Source organism: Nomascus leucogenys, chromosome 4, assembly GCF_006542625.1.
Source record: "Nomascus leucogenys isolate Asia chromosome 4, Asia_NLE_v1, whole genome shotgun sequence".
Lineage (NCBI taxonomy): Eukaryota > Metazoa > Chordata > Mammalia > Primates > Hylobatidae > Nomascus > Nomascus leucogenys.
The window spans coordinates 123,214,721-123,230,370 of record NC_044384.1 but is presented as its reverse complement, the minus strand read 5'-3'; positions in this window follow the sequence as shown (position 1 = coordinate 123,230,370).

Here is a 15,650-nt window from a genome sequence, read left to right as displayed (position 1 = left end):
AAACAAAAAGTCAGCAGGAACCTCCACAGACTTAAATGTCCCTGTCTGACTGACAGCTTTGAAGAGAGTAGTGGTTCTCCCAGCACGCAGCTGGAGATCCGAGAAGGACAGACTGCCTCCTAAAGTGGGTCCCTCACCCCTGAGCAGCCTAACTGGGAGGCACCCCCCCAAGTAGGGACAGACTGACACCTCACTCGGCCGGGTACTCCTCTGAGACAAAACTTCCAGAGGAACTATCAGACAGCTGAATTTGTGGTCCCACAAAAATCCACTGTTCTGCAGCCACTGCTGCTGACACCCAGGCAAACAGGGTCTGGAGTGGACCTCTAGTAAACTCCAACAGACCTGCAGCTGAGGGTCCTGTCTGGTAGAAGGAAAACTAACAAACAGAAAGGACATCCACACCAAAAACCCATCTATACATCACCATCATCAAAGACCAAAAGTAGATAAAACCGCAAAGATAGGGAAAAAACAGAGCAGAAAAACTGGAAACTCTAAAAATCAGAGCACCTCTCCTCCTCCAAAGGAACGCAGTTCCTCACAAGCAGCGGAACAAAGCTGGATGGAGGATGACTTCGACGAGTTGAGAGAAGAAGGCTTCAGACGATCAAACTACTCTGAGCTACGGGAGGAAATTCAAAACAATAGCAAAGAAGTTAAAAACTTTGAAAAAAAATTAGAAGAATGGATAACTAGAATAACCAATGGAGAGAAGGGCTTAAAGGAGCTGATGGAGCTGAAAGCCAAGTTTCGAGAACTACGCGAAGATTGCAGAAGCCTCAGTACCAGATGCGATCAACTGGAAGAAAGGGTATCGCTGATGGAAGATGAAATGAATGAAATGAAGCGAGAAGGGAAGTTTAGAGAAAAAAGAATACAAAGAAATAAACAAAGCCTCCAAGAAATTTGGGACTATGTGAAAAGACCAAACCTACGTCTGATTGGTGTACCTGAAAATGACGGGAAGAATGGAACCAAGTTGGAAAACACTCTGCAAGATATTATCCAGGAGAACTTCCCCAATCTAGCAAGGCAGGCCAACATTCAGATTCAGGAAATACAGAGAATGCCACAAAGATACTCCTCGAGAAGGGCAACTCCAAGACACATAATTGTCAGATTCACCAAAGTTGAAATGAAGGAAAAAATGTTAAGGGCAACCAGAGAGAAAGGTCGGGTTACCCACAAAGGGAAGCCCATCAGACTAATAGCTGATCTCTCGGCAGAAACTCTACAAGCCAGAAGAGGGTGGGGGCCGATATTCAACATTCTTAAAGAAAAGAATTTGGAACCCAGAATTTCATATCCAGCCAAACTAAGCTTCATAAGTGAAGGAGAAATAAAATACTTTACAGACAAGCAAACGCTGAGTGATTTTGTCACCACCAGGCCTGCCCTAAAAGAGCTCCTGAAGGAAGCACTAAACATGGAAAGGAAAAACCGGTACCAGCCACTGCAAAAACATGCCAAATTGTAAAGACCATCGAGGCTAGAAAGAAACTGCATCAACTAGCGAGCAAAATAACCAACTAACATCATAATGACAGGATCAGATTCACACATAACAATATTAACGTCAAATGTAAAAGGGCTAAATGCTCCAATTAAAAGACACAGACTGGCAAACTGGATAAGGATTCAGGACCCATCAGTGTGCTGTATTCAGGAAACCCATCTCACATGCAGAGACACACATAGACTCAAAATAAAGGGATGGAGGAAGATCTATCAAGAAAATGGAAAACAAAAAAAGGCAGGGGTTGCAATCCTAGTCTCTGATAAAATAGACTTTAAACCAACAAAGATCAAAAGAGACAAAGAAGGCCATTACATAATGGTAAAGGGATCAATTCAACAAGAAGAGCTAACTACCCTAAATATATATGCACGCAACACAGGAGCACACAGATTCATAAAGCAAGTCCTGAGTGACCTATAAAGGTACTTAAACTCCCACACAATAATAATGGGAGATTTTAACACCCCACTGTCAACATTAGACAGATCAACGAGACAAAAAGTTAAAAAGGATATCCAGGAATTGAACTCAGCTCTGCACAAAGTGGACCTAATAGACATCTACAGAACTCTCCACCCCAAATCAACAGAATATACATTTTTTTCAGCACCACACCACACCTATTCCAAAATTGACCACATAGTTGGAAGTAAAGCTCTCCTCAGCAAATGTAAAAGAACAGAAATTATAACAAACTGTCTCTCAGACCACAGTGCAATCAAACTAGAACTCAGGATTAAGAAACTCACTCAAAACCGCTCAACTACATGGAAATTGAACAACCTGCTCCTGAATGACTATTGGGTACATAATGAAATGAAGGCAGAAATAAAGATGTTCTTTGAAACCAACGAGAACAAAGACACAACATACCAGAATCTCTGGGACACGTTCAAAGCAGTGTATAGAGGGAAATTTATAGCACTAAATGCCCACAAGAGAAAGCAGGAAAGATCAAAAATTGACACCCTAACATCACAATTAAAAGAACTAGAAAAGCAAGAGCAAACATTCAAAAGCTAGCAGAAGGCTAGAAATAACTAAAATCAGAGCAGAACTGAAGGAAATAGAGACATAAAAAACCCTTCAAAAAATTAATGAATCCAGGAGCTGGTTTTTTGAAAAGATCAACAAAATTGATAGACCGCTAGCAAGACTAATAAAGGACAAAAGAGTGAAGAATCAAATAGATGCAATAAAAAATGAAAAAGGGGATATCACCACCGATCCCACAGAAATACAATCTACCATCAGAGAATACTACAAACACCTCTATGCAAATAAACTAGAAACTCTAGAAGAAATGGATAAATTCCTCGACAAATACACCCTCCCAAGACTAAACCAGGAAGAAGTTGAATCTCTGAATAGACCAATAACAGGTTCTGAAATTGTGGCAATAATCAATAGCTTACCAACCAAAAAGAGTCCAGGACCTGATGGATTCACAGCTGAATTCTACCAGAGGTACAAGGAAGAACTGGTACCATTCCTTCTGAAACTATTCCAATCGATAGAAAAAGAGGGAATCCTCCCTAACACATTTTATGAGGCCAGCATCATCCTGATACCAAAGCCTGGCAGAGACATAACCGAAAAAGAGAATTTCAGACCAACATCCCTGATGAACATTGATGCAAAAATCCTCAATAAAATACTGGCAAACCGAATCCAGCAGCACATCAAAAAGCTTATACACCATGATCAAGTGGGCTTCATCCCTGGGATGCAAGGCTGGTTCAACATATGCAAATCAATAAATGTAATCCAGCATATAAACAGAACCAAAGACAAAAACCATATGATTATCTCAATAGATGCAGAAAAGGCCTTTGACAAAATTCAACAACCCTTCATGCTAAAAACCCTCAATAAATTAGGTATTGATGGGACGTATCTCAAAATAATCAGAGCTATCTATGACAAACCCACAGCCAATATCATACTGAATGGGCAAAAACTGGAAGCATTCCCTTTGAAAACTGGCACAAGACAGGGATGCCCTCTCTCACCACTCCTATTCAACATAGTGTTGGAAGTTCTGGCCAGGGCAATCAGGCAGGAGAAAGAAATAAAGGGTATTCAATTAGGAAAAGAGGAAGTCAAATTGTCCCTGTTTGTAGATGACATGATTGTATATCTAGAAAACCCCATCGTCTCAGCCCAAAATCTCCTTAAACTGATTAGCAACTTCAGCAAAGTCTCAGGATACAAAATCAACGTACAAAAATCACAAGCATTCTTGTACACCAATCACAGACAAACAGAGAGCCAAATCATGAGTGAACTCCCATTCACAACTGCTTCAAAGAGAATAAAATACCTAGGAATCCAACTTACAAGGGATGTGAAGGACCTCTTCAAGGAGAACTACAAACCACTGCTCAATGAAATAAAAGAGGATACAAACAAATGGAAGAACATTCCATGCTCATGGGTTGGAAGAATCAATATCGTGAAAATGGCCATACTGCCCAAGGTAATTTATAGATTCCATGCCATCCCCATCAAGCTACCAATGACTTTCTTCACAGAATTGGAAAAAACTACTTTAAAGTTCATATGGAACCAAAAAAGAGCCCGCATCGCCAAGTCAATCCTAAGCCAAAAGAACAAAGCTGGAGGCATCACGCTACCTGACTTCAAACTACACTACAAGGCTACAGTAACCAAAACAGCATGGTACTGGTACCACAACAGAGACATAGATCAATGGAACAGAACAGAGCCCTCAGAAATGATGCCGCATATCTGCAACTATTTGATCTTTGAGAAATCTGACAAAAACAAGCAATGGGGAAAGGATTCCCTATTTAATAAATGGTGCTGGGAAAACTGGCTAGCCATATGTAGAAAGCTGAAACTGGATCACTTCCTTACACCTTATACAAAAATTAATTCAAGATGGATTAAAGACTTAAATGTTAGACCTAAAACCATTAAAATCCTACAGGAAAACCTAGGCAATACCATTCAGGACATAGGCTTGGGCAAGGACTTCATGTCTAAAACACCAAAAGCAATGGCAACAAAAGCCAAAATTGACAAATGGGATCTAATTAAACTAAAGAGCTTCTGCACAGCAAAAGAAACTACCATCAGAGTGAACAGGCAACCTACAGAATGGGAGAAAATTTTTGCAACCTACTCATCTGACAAAGGGCTGATATCCAGAATCTACAATGAACTCAAACAAATTTACAAGAAAAGAACAAACAACCCCATCAAAAAGTGGGCAAAGGACATGAACAGACATTTCTCAAAAGAAGACATTTATGCAGCCAAAAAACACATGAAGAAATGCTCATCATCACTGGCCATCAGAGAAATGCAAATCAAAACCACAGTGAGATACCATCTCACACCAGTTAGAATGGCCATCATTAAAAAATCAGGAAACAACAGGTGCTGGAGAGGATGTGGAGAAATAGGAACACTTTTACACTGTTGGTGGGACTGTAAACTAGTTCAACCATTGTGGAAGTCAGTGTGGCGATTCCTCAGGGATCTAGAACTAGAAATACCATTTGACCCAGCCATCCCATTACTGGGTATATACCCAAAGGACTATAAATCATGCTGCTATAAAGACACATGCACACATATGTTTATTGCGGCACTATTCACAATAGCAAAGAGTTGGAACCAACCCAAATGTCCAACCACGATAGACTGGATTAAGAAAATGTGGCACATATACACCATGGAATACTATGCAGCCATAAAAAATGATGAGTTCATATCCTTTGTAGGGACATGGATGAAATTGGAAAACATCATTCTCAGTAAACTAGTGCAAGGACAAAAAACCAAACACCGCATGTTCTCACTCATAGGTGGGAATTGAACAACGAGAACTCATGGACACAGGAAGGGGAACATCACACTCTGGGGACTGTTGTGGGGTTGGGGGAGGGGGGAGGGACAGCATTAGGAGATATACCTAATGCTAAATGACGAGTTAATGGATGCAGGAAATCAACATGGCACATGGATACATATGTAACAAACCTGCACATTGTGCACATGTACCCTAAAACCTAAAGTATAATAATAAAAATAAAAAAAAAAAAGAAATGATCATTGGAAAAAGACAATGACACTCTTGGAGGAATGCAGATCTAATAATAGAATGTTTAAAACCGGTATTCCATGTACCTTGTATTAAAAGCCTTTAGAATAAAAGTATCTATCCATATTTATATTTTAAAGCCAAAGTGTATATTAGTGGCACATATATCATATAGCCTTACAGTGTAGTATTTCAAGGACATCTTAACTGCCCTGTAATGCCTTGAAATCTGGCTACATATCTGACTTATTACCCTGCCCCTAATTAGTAGTGTTTTATACTAAGTAAGCATCGTTATCTATTGATAAATGCTAATAGTAAATGATGAGACAAAAGTTGCCACCAAGTTGCATTTTTATGAAAAAAAACATGGTTATGAAAAGTATGAAAAAGCATGATTTTCAATTTATAGTCACACATTTCTTTGTTATATAGAAAATAAAAATTATACTAATTAGCAATCATTTATCAGCACCAAGTGAATATTCTGTCAACTGTTTGACCTTGTAGTTACCATTGCCCACCTTGAACGTGTGTAGCGATGTAGGTATATACACATACCTATTTTCCCACCTGCAACCCACTGGTAATTTCTGTTGCCCTTTCTTTCCTGAAACCACCCTGGTCCAGATCTTTCCCATTTTTCTTCACCTTGACTTCTTAATAACATTCGACACCACTCAATATCCTGCCTTTTTGAAACATTAGTTTCTCACCTCCAACATTAGAGATTATAATTCCACATGAGATTTGGTGGGGACAGATCCAAACCATATCACATACACATATATACATGCATGCACACATACTTGGGGCACCACTCTCTGTCCCCCAAGCCTACTCCTTCACTAGGCTTTCCATTCTTAGTGACTGAAGAGCTATTCATTCAGCCACCCAGGTGGAGACCTGGGTGTCGCCCTTTACTCTTCCTGCTCATGCACCCACACACCTAATCTCTCACCATGTTCTATCCATTCTACCTCCCAAACATTTCTTGGATTTGTCCCCTTCGATTCATCCTCACTGGCCCGCCCCAGTCTGGGCAATACCTGTCTTGCTTCATATATCACAACATCCTACTAGCATGTCTTGTTGCTTACATCTTGCCCCTTTCTGTTCATTCTCATACCATATTCAAAAAGATTTTTTAAACAGTGGTCTTTAAGCTTTTTTGCCCACAAACCCCCGATAGAAATTTTCAAAATTATATGTATGTTTAATTATATGTAATGTTTAAGTAAAACTTATTTTACTGTAAATTTAAATAATTTCAAAGACTAGAATATCTGATACAATGTAAACAGTGATACAGAAAATATAAAGCACATTTATTTGGATACATTCAAAAGAGGACACAGCTGTGTCCTTAAAAGTCATTTAATGCCTGCCATTGGCCTCTTTAAAAATACCTGAACAAGCTCACAAGTTCTTCTCTAACAGTTGGTGATTTTGTGTTTTTTCTCCAACTTATGTTTCTATTATACTTCCTCCACAGATTTTATCTTAACAGAATAATTTTTAGTCTTTTATTGATTATACTGTTACTGCAGCAGAAGCATATATATATATATATATAAGCTGAAGTTTTCATTTCCTGTATCCATAAGGCTCTAAGTATTAAATAATTTCTTACAGATTGATTTACTATTATACATATCATTCAATATAATTAATGAAAACAACAAATCTATATTTAGAAAAATGCTTACTAAATATAAGTAAAATATTATATGAAAACCACCTCTTAATGAGATAAATATCTTTTTTAAATTAGTTTATGTGCCTATGGATAAACATTACTTATTTCTAGAATTAGGATTCAGAATAAATTCTATGCCTATGTTTGACCTTATACATATAATTTTTGAGAAGCGTTGATCCCATAAATACCTATATGGGCCAAGAAAGAATTTTATTATAGCAATGACAGCTATTTCTTTAAATGTTTTCCAAGTAACATACCAAAAATCACATGATATGTTATTTAAAATTACTTTACAATGATTTATGAGTTAGCAACTTAATTTGATCTTCCTTTAATCTTATAAAAAGCAAACCATTGGACATCCTGTAACTTGTGACTTTTACCAGTCATTAGAGTTATTTATTTGGCCAATATCTGAGAAGTATACTAAAAAAGCTTTAGGTAAACTTACATGACAATTCATTTTGCTCTTTCATTTGAAGTTGTCTTATTCATGAATCTAAAATTAGTCAAAGTCAGGCACATGCTTGTACTCTCTCTCTCTCTCTCTGTGTGTGTGTGTGTGTGTGTGTGTATATATATATTCCCACATTTCACATTAGGATATTTTCTGTCATCTATTTAAGAAAATATCTTAGCATTTGTGCCATGGTTTAGTTTTCCAGGTCATTTCCTGATGCTTTAAAAAGCATAGCAGGTTGACATGAAGATAGGCTCTTGAGAATTATTACATATAAATAGTACAGTAATGTCATTTCATGGTGAAAACAAATACAGAACTAGAGCAGCAAATGCACATTTGAGACAGTAGAATTAATCATAATAAATGGAGGCATATTTCAGGTTCAGGACATTGGATAAATGTATTTTGCAAAAATTAATAGCAAACAGAAGAGAAGGTATCACCATGTACTAATGATGGCTGGTCATTGTATTATTTATAGTATAAGCTACAACATATTTATTTTGTTATTCTTATTGTAATAAATAGGAGGAATGTATAGATGACTAAAGATGTTGATGACTGACAGCAGGAACCTTGGTCAAGTAAAAAGTTAGTGTGTTTACAGTATTCAGTAATTTCTTAGGAAAGATAATGAAATTGTTTCTCCACAATCTGAATCAAAATGTAAAACAAAAACTTACCTTTGTTATATGTTCCTTTCACTGAAGCTGTAAAATCTTTAGAAAATGAATCAATTATTTTCCACTCTTTTCTCCTTTAAATCAGACCAACAAGATAGCTGAAAACACAGGTGAAGAGGAGTTCTCTCATTGGTATTGGAGAAGCTCTTTCTCCTTACCCAGGAGGGGGAAAATATCCAGAGGGTTCACTTTGTTGCAGATTCTTACTTCCTAACGAGAGGTGACAGCGTGCTGCCAGTCCTCACAGCCCTCCCTCGCTCGCTCTCGGTGCCTCCTCTGCCTGGGCTCCCACTTTGGCGGCACTTGAGGAACCCTTCGGCCCACCGCTGCATTATGGGAGCCCCTTTCTGGGCTGGCCAAGGCCGGAGCCTGCTCCCTCAGCTTGCAGGGAGGTGTGGAGGGAGAGGCGCGAGCGGAAACCGGGGCTGCGCGCGCGCTTGCGGGCCAGCTGGAGTTCCGGTGGGCGTGGCCTCGGCGGGCCCCACACTCGGAGCGGCCGGCCGGCCGGCCCTGCCTGCCCCGGGCAATGAGGGGCTTAGCGCCCGGGCCAGCGGCTGCGGAGGGTGTACTGGGTCCCCTAGCAGTGCCAGCCCACAGGCGCTGCGCTCGATTTCTCACCGGGCCTTAGCTGCCTTCCCGCGGGGCAGGGCTTGGGACCTGCAGCCCGCCATGCCTGAGCCTTCCACCGGGTCCATGGGCTCCTGTGCGGCACCAGCCTGCCCGACGAGCGCCACCCCCGGCTCCAGGGCGCCCAGTCCCATCGACCACCCAAGGGCTGAGGAGTGCGGGCGCACGGCGCCGGACTGGCAGGCAGCTCCACCTGCAGCCCCGGTGCGGGATCCACTGGGTGAAGCCAGCTGGGCTCCTGAAACTGGTGGGGATGTGGAGACCCTTTATGTCTAGCTCAGGGATTGTAAATACATCATCGGCACTCTGTATCTAGCTCAAGGTTTGTAAACACACCAATCAGTACCCTGTGTGTAGCTCAGGGTTTGTGAATGCACCAATCGATACTCTGTATCTAGCTACTCTGGTGGGGCCTTGGAGAACCTTTGTGTCCACACTCTGTATCTAGCTATTCTGGTGGGGTCCTGGAGAACCTATGTGTCTAGCTCAGGGATTGTAAACGCACCAGTCAGCGACCTGTCAAAACAGACAACTAGACTCTACCAATCAGCAGGACGTAGGTGGGGCCAGATAAGAGAATAAAAGCAGGCTGCCCCAGCCAGCAGCAGCAACCTGCTCGGGTCCCCTTCCACACTGTGGAAGATTTGTTCTTTCGCTCTTTGCAATAAATCTTGCTGCTGCTCACTCCTTGGGTCCACACTGCTTTTATGAGCTGTATCACTCACGCAAAGGTCTGCAGCTTCACTCTGAAGCCAGCGAGACCACGAGCCCACTGGGAGGAACGAACAACTCCAGATGCACCGCCTTAAGAGCTGTAACACTCACTGCGAAGGTCTGCAGCTTCACTCCTGAGCCAGCAAGACCACAAACCCACCAGAAGGAAGAAACTCCAAACACATCTGAACGTCAGAAGGAACGAACTCCGGACGTGCTGTCTTTAAGAACTGTAACACTCACTGCGAAGATCCGTGGCTTCATTCTTGAAGTCAGTGAGACCAAGAACCCACCAATTCTGGACACACTAACATGCTTTTTACAATTTGGAATGCTCCAATACTAAAATAGGTAAAGCAGGGATTTTGACTTGAGTTGTTTCCTGGATGAAGTAAGGTGCCACCCTCATCAATGTGTTTAATCAAATTTTTTTTCTTTTCAGGTGCATTGCATTCTTTGATGATAGTTCAGGAATGAAAGAGACAAAACCAATAGGTAAAAATTATCATTACTCCAGCATCTTTGCTCTGCAAGATATCTGATTCCAAAGCTTTCTAATACCCTATTTCTGATACCACATTTTGCCCCTCATAAAAATATTTTTAATACAAGGACAAATCTCAAAGCTTACAAGTGAGTTTATTGTGTCTTGACAAGAGGAGTCTTCACCAGTACCAATATTTTGAATTGTCCATCTGTTTGGTGCCCCTGGATAACTCACCAAAGCAAGGTTCAGAATGAATGAGTGATATGCCTCATAAAAAAAAATAATAAATAAAAATAGAAGAGGGAGAAAGATAATTATGCTACGGCAAGAGGAAAAGGAAAACCATATGATGCCTTCACCACAAGTGTGTGCATTCTCTAGTAGAAAGAGTACAAAAGGAAGGTGGCCACCTTAAAATTAATTATAAAAAACTATTCATGCCTCTGACACCTTGAACCCTAGTGAATGAGCCTACCCCAGTTGGAAATCTTTTGTTCTAAAGACAATTTCATGTCATCTCACTGCTTAACATTTAAGTGGCCTCCCTTTGCTGTCAGGATCAAGGCCAACCCCATTAATTTTGCCTATAAAGTAAAGAGGTCCACATTAACCTCTTCCTGTGTTTGCAACCTCACCTTTTACCCTTGCACTTGATCAGCCAGATTGAAGTTCCTCAGACTTTTCCAAACCTACCAAGACTTCTTTCCTTGAGAGTCTTTGCACGCTTTCCTCAGTTTGGAACACTTTTCTCTTCTGTTCTTTATAGCTTGACTTGCTCCTGTTGATCTCGCATTTTCAATGTTAATTCCTCTTAAAAACCTTTCTGAACTGCCCACCCCTAGCCACATCCCAATCACTGAACTGGATTAGGCACTTATCCTATGCACTATATGCTATTATTGCTTCCTATCCCCACAAGGCCTTACCCACTTGTATTAGTCCATTTTCACGTTGCTGGTAAAGACATATCCAAGACTGGTCAATTAACAAAAGGAAGGCAGTTATTGGACTTAACAGTTCTACATGGCTGGGAAGCCTTCACAATCATGGTGGAAGGGGAAAGACACATCTCACATGGTGGCAGATAAGAGATGTGTGAGGAAACGCCCCTTTTTAAAACCATCCGATCTTGTGAGACATATTCACTATCACGAGAATAGCATGGGAAAGATCTGCCCTCATGATTCAATCACCTCCCACCAGGTCCCTCCCACAACACATGGGAATTGTGGGAGTTATAATTCAAGATGATATTTGGGTGGGGGCACAGCCAAACAGCATAACCACTTATCAACTTTATTGTAATAATAAAATCTTACTTGTAGACATAACATCTTAGGGCCATGAGCACTGTTTTAGTCACCACTCTGTCATCAATTCCCATGCCAATGTCTAGCATGTAAGACATATTCAATATTGAGCATAGTTTTCAACAGACATAGAGAATTTACATATTCAAATAAATCCAGACTTTCAAAGTAGTTACTTTTTCCTTTCTGTTTATTTTGTTGATGTTGTTGTTGTTAATATCAACAAAAATGAGCTTAAAGTGGTAACTCTATCATCTTTTTTATTATTTTTATTTATTATTATTATTTTTTTGAGATGAAGTCTCACTGTATCATCCAGGCTGGAGTGCAGTGGCGTGATCCCGGCTCACTGCAACCTCTGCCTCCTTGGTTCAAGTGATTCTCCAGCCTCAGCCTCCCAAGTAGCTGTAATTGCAGGTGGGTGCCACCATGCCCAGCTAATTTTTGTATTTTTAGTAGAGACAGGGTTTCACTATGTTGGTCAGGCTGGTCGCAAACTCCTGACTTCCAATGATCTGCCCACCTTGGCTTCCCAAAGTGCTGGGATTACAAGCATGAGCCACAGTGCCTGGCCTCAAACTATCGCTTTATTCCATTGCTTAAAAATGGGAATTCCTTAGCATGAAACATACACAAACCAGTTATAATGATCCCAAGAATGCCTATTAGGAATTCTGGGTTCTAGGCTTGACTTTGTCACAGACTACATTTCCATTGCGCAAGGCATTTAGGATCTACCTACCACTCTACTTATAAGTCCTGTAGTTTTACTTTAATGTATATGGTCACCAAACTCACCTATGGGCCATGAACACAGACTGAGATGCCTCACATGTACATGGAGAGACTTAGTAGGCAACATGGTGCTACTTTGTATTTGTGGAAATAGTTGAGTCTTGAAAGAAGGGGTATGTAATCATGATGAAGTATCCTGGAAGAAAACAAAGTATCTCAAAAATGTTTTGGAGCCATTTCATTCTTCCTTTTAAGAGCCACTGCTTTTCTGAAACTTTCTGTAAATGCAAAAAATTGAGGGTCCAGAAGGATAGTGATAAGTAAGAAGGAATAAGATTATAAAATAAAATTATGCCACATGTAGGCCTGTTGGGCCTGTAAGTTTGGAAAATCTGGAATCATTGAAGGGTTTTGGCAAGTAATAACATCATGAGATGAAAAGGGAGTTTAAAAGGTTTAATCTGGCTGGGCATAGAAGGAATTGGAGAAAGAAAGCCTAAAGGTTTGAAATAGTCGGGAGGCTACAAAAATAGTCCAAGTGGAAAGGGGTGTGGTCCGCACAAAAACATTGACTGTGAGAAAAGAAAAATATATTGTATTAGAGAAGGTTATGCAACATGATTTGGATTTAGGGAGTGAAGTGCAGAACTTAAGTTCAAAGATAATTGAGGTTTAAAATATGAGTTGAGTTGAGAATATTGAGAGAAATATGGATGACAGAGAGTAAGACTTTTTTCAATGTGCTAAATTTGAGGTATTAGTACAACATATAAATTATTCAGTAAAGAGCTAGAGATGTAAACTTAAAATTGAGAGAAATCAAAACTCTAGTGTTATTTGGGAAACCTCCACATAAAATGCAAGAGTTGCAGTCCCCAAGATGAATCAATCTAAGAGAAAGACCACAGAGAAGGTCCAATTTCTCAAGATAAAGCACAGCAGAATGGTCAATGTTTAAAAATGAAAAAGGGTGACTCAGAGAGTAAAAAACAAAACACGAAAACAAACAAAAACAGAATTCATGGTAAAAGTAGGTGAGTCTAGTTCAGAGGAACAAAAAGGTTTTCAAAAAGCCCAGGCTTGGTGGTGGTGCGTGCCTGTAGTACTACTTACTTAGGAGGCTGACGCAGGGAAATTGCTTGAACCCAAGAGTTCGAAGCTACAGTGAGCTAGGATTGCATCACTGCACTCCAGGCTGGAAGACAGCAAAGCAAGACCTTGTCAAAAAAAAAAAAAAAAGAGGGGGGGTGTTGTGGGAAGGGGCTATATTGTTGGATGCCACAGCCACATGTAGAGGATGAACATGAGGCTTAGAAAAAGGCCCTCAGCTTCCATATGCATTCACTAAAGTAACAATTTGAGCGATTTTCTACTTGTTTCATCTCTCGACAATAAACCTCCTCTAGTGTATGTGATTCTGTTTTGTATAATGGAAAATGCACATTCTCCAAGGTGCCAAGCTTCTCCAGCTCCTCTCCAACATCAGATAATGTGGAACTGAGCATTTACCATATTCTAACATTCTTCTCAGGACTACTCCAAGGAGAAATTCACTTCATTTGTTTGGAAGATATGACCATTTATCGCTATTTCTATTTCCTGAGAGTAAGCCCATGGATACCTAAGGTGCTTCTGGGATTCACAGATTATAAACGTGCCCTTAGAATAACATCTAACATCTATTGACCACCAATTTTGTGCCATGCTTTGGCTAGTAATTCCATAACAATTTTCTTATTCAGTATTGAGAACAGTACTGCAAGCTGAATATTATTGGATATTATTATTCCCATTTTTTGAGTGATATTCCAAAATTGTCTTATTTCCCTTATAGTAGAAGATAATTATACCTTTAAAGACTGAGACAATGGCCCACTCTTGGACCAAGAGATCAAAGAATCAAAATTAGAAAATCATTCCAGCACTAAGGAATGATGTTCATCAGGCCATATATTATCACCTATTCTTCTGGTTTCCAGTAGTTATTTGAAATTACAAATTATGAGGAATTTTCGTCTAGTAGAAATAACATCAGCTTGGGCAATGGGGCAAGACTCTGTCTCTACAAGAAAAAAAAAATTAGCTGAGTGTGGTGGTGCATGCCTGTAGTCCCAGTTACTCAGGAGGCTGAGGTTGGAGAATTGCTTGTGCCCAGGAGGTCAAGGCTGCAGCAAGTGATGTTCATACCACTATCCTCTAGCCTGAGCGACACAGTAAGAGCCTTTCCCAAAAATAAAAAATAAATAAAAAATAAAAAAAAGAGAGAGAGAGAAAGAGAAAGAAGGAAAGAAAACATCAGGCTCCCTATATAACTGAGAAATACCATAATACCTAGGAGTAAGGACTTTCTAAGTGAATTTATTTGGTCCAAGTACAGTTAAAACTTGTAGTTTGAAACATGATGTAGTGGCTTAGCTGTCATCACTAACATCTAGTTCACTAGAAGTTGACAGTTTTTCTTTGTTGTTTTTAAGTTATTTAGCTTATAGGGGAAATATACTATCATTTATACTTAAACCCGACCTACAAATTAAAAATAACCTACTAGTTCAAGAAGGTATATTTCACCCTGAAAGTAAATAGCATATGCAATCTTCATGGCAAACAATTTATATAATTGGAACACTTTCACTATAATTAGTGAGGAGTTGAGTTATTCTTCTTTTCTGACAACTCATCTGCTGCTGCCCTCTTAATGGTAAGTTGAAGAGGCTGTCATTAGCAATATTTCACAGGTGGGTTGTGATTAAAATTTATTTATTTATTTTTGTATGCCCAGACTTTTTTCCCTTTTATGATTTCAGAGTAATAAATAGCTTAAACCAGAAATATAAAGCCATACCCATTGCCTCCTGCAAGCCATGAGTCAAAGAATGAATTGAAGAATTATTCAATAATAAATCAAGGTCAGGAAAATGTGTTGAACAAAAGCACTAGGGAAAAGGGAAAAGGGAGGGAAGGGAGGGAGTCTCAAGCAGGGGCTTTCCTCCAGATGACACTAACTGTAGCTGGATAGGCCATTCATCTAATGGTTGTAGCCAGTTTCAAAATCCAGGAATCAATGAGCCAAATCAGATCAAGCAAAGTGGCTGTGCTATTTTGGTAGGAAGTGGAGGTCCAAGAGGCAAGTGAACAGAAAGCTAGAGAACCTAGTTTGAACCTCAAGAGGCAAAAGTATAAGCCAGAGAAAAGGCTGGACAGTGCCAGACAAAAGAATGATCAGCAAAGCCTGGGACAGAAGTCAGCTGCATAGGCATGTTGAATGTAAGAGCTGATGAATAACGCAGTAGCTGAAAGGAGTTGAAATGCTCCTTGGTAGAGTTTTTGGTCAG